Genomic DNA, 2536 nt, shown 5'->3' on the forward strand with positions numbered 1-2536 from the left:
ATATATATATATATATATATATATATATATATATATATATACATAAGGGCAAGCATATTAAAAGTCATTTAAGTAAAAGGGTTGGGACCCACTGAACTAAATATTTCAAGCAATGCCCCAGTATGGCCACAGTTGAATGACTGAAACAAGTAAAAGATAAATAAATGAATACTTAAATAAATTATACAACATGCAAGCACACACGGAGGGAGGAGTCCACTATGTAGTCACTCAACCTCCTAAAAATAATAGCAAAATCCCCCATAAGCTTTACCCTGTCTTCTCTAAAAAATGCAAAATATTTTAAATGTGATCCTAGATATATAAAAAGCAAACAAATGAAAAGATTGGATGGTCAGAATTGGAATGCCTTTTAATAAGAGATATGGGTTTAAACAACAAATATAAATTATGGGATAAAAACTGGAGAAGGCAATACAATATGGATGAGGTGAAATGAAGCAAAGAAAATAAAGGAAATCAGAAGAAAAGAATGTTGACAAATATTTGTGAGTTTTTCTTCAATTTAACACCAAGATTTTCTGGGTCAATGCACAAGAAAAGACAGATTGGAATGTTTTCATGTCATTATCAATCAGGTGAGTGGATATGTGAGATAAGGCCATCTTTGAGAAGATAGTTATATAATCATAATAATAATAATCCTTTCTACTATAGGCACAAGGCCTGAAACTTTGTGGGAGGAGGGGCAGTCGATTAGATCGACCCCAGTATGCAACTGGTACTTAATTTATCGATCCTGAAAGGATGAAAGGTAAAGTCACTAAGCATTTTGCTAATAATTCTGCCAGTTCACAGAATTAAAAATAATTCTTTCTAATTTTGGAACAAGGCCAGCAATTCTGAATGGAAGAGGAAAGTCAATCACATTAACCCCCAGGCAAAGTTGATCATGGTAGCATTTGAACTCTGAACATAAAGATCCACTTAGTATTTTGTCTAAGGCACTAACAATTCGAACAACCTCACCCAGCTCCACATTACCAATAACAACAACAATATTATTGAAGCTGGCAGACTCATTGACCTGCTGAACAAAATGCTGAGTGGCATTTTATTTGTCATTATGTTCTGAGTTCAAATTCTGCCAAGGTCAACTTCACCAACAACTTCATCCAATCCTTTCTTGCTGGAATGACATCCAACTGAAATTCCTGCTTGCCTAGATTTTTAATGAAGCTATCAAATGAAAATTATCACATTCATACCACTGGTATCCAAGGGTTTACATATGCAATTATTATTTTTTTTTAAATACAAGATTCAGCTCAAAGTTGTCTGTAGTAGTAGTAGTAGTAGTAGTAGTAGTAGTTGGAGATGCAGAAAAGGGTGGGGTCATTGTTGTTGTTGTTGGTGGTGGTGGTGGTAGTCATACTAGTTGTTATTGTGGTTTCAATTTGGGCACACAGCTACAAAAATTTTGGAAGAGGGTATACAAATTGATTGAGTCGAACCATGTATTTGAATCCTGTTACTCTACTGATTTCTAACCGGCCACTGCCATCAATAACTATACTAATTAATATTGATTTCAAATTTTGGCACAAGGTCAGCAATTTGGGAGAAAGAATAAGTCAATTACATTGACCCCCAGAGTTCAACTGGTCCTTATTTTATTGACCTCAAAAGGATGAAAGGCAAAGTAGGCTTTGGCAGTATTTGAACTCAGAAAGTAAAGACAATTCTGCCATCTTGCTTGATAATGATATTTAATATGATAATATGATAATTAATATTAATAATAATTACTAATTATCTGGAGAAATGATGTTTGCTATGACTAAATTCTCTCGTCAACAATGTCTGTAATATTCCAGCTGACAAAAATTAAAAACAAAAGCCCATAATCCTGCTCTCATCCAATTAAGTTAAACTCTGCAGCTGAAGGGGATGAGACAAAGTGTGCAGATTAACAGACCTCGCTATAATTATTTTGTAGTTGTTGTTTAGCCATAGGTCAGTCTTGATTGAGTAAAGCTATGATCTATGACCAAAACACACTCCAGCCATGACTATTCTAAATTCATTTTTTTCTTAGGTGTACTCGATCTAAGACTTGATTATCTGACATCTTTCCATCTCTTTTAAGACAGTAAGGAGCTCTATAAGTGAGATTTGGCTGTTATTTATAGCAATTTGAACAACCACGTTAAAACTTCCTAGTTGGTTCACAACAGGTTTTTCTTGCCTGGAGTGGAACAAATTTAATGCAAAGAGTGATGCGAGACTGTTTTCTATATTCATAAAAACAGTTGGGAATCGAGGCAAGCGTCTTTTGCTTAGATATGTATTTATATTAATAATAATAATAATAATAATAATAATAATATGACAACAAAATAATGAATGAGGCCTCAATATTATGTAAATAGAAGAGTTTATCTATAATATAATATGTGACAATTAGTCGGTTGCCACAATAAAACTCAGAGTATCATGCTAGCTGGTCTAACCTATGCTAGCATGGAAAGCGGACGTTAAACGATGATGATGATGATATATATATATATATATA

The 2536-nt window shown here is 33.6% G+C and overlaps 1 protein-coding gene across 1 annotated transcript in view; it reads right to left on the reverse strand.

Moving 5' to 3' along the window:
* LOC106881470 (alpha-tocopherol transfer protein-like) overlaps positions 1 to 2536 on the reverse strand; it is a 15988-nt gene that overhangs the window by 12325 nt on the left and 1127 nt on the right. The gene's annotated exons all lie outside the window — the stretch shown is intronic.

Source organism: Octopus bimaculoides, chromosome 24 (assembly GCF_001194135.2).
Source record: "Octopus bimaculoides isolate UCB-OBI-ISO-001 chromosome 24, ASM119413v2, whole genome shotgun sequence".
Classification (NCBI taxonomy): domain Eukaryota; kingdom Metazoa; phylum Mollusca; class Cephalopoda; order Octopoda; family Octopodidae; genus Octopus; species Octopus bimaculoides.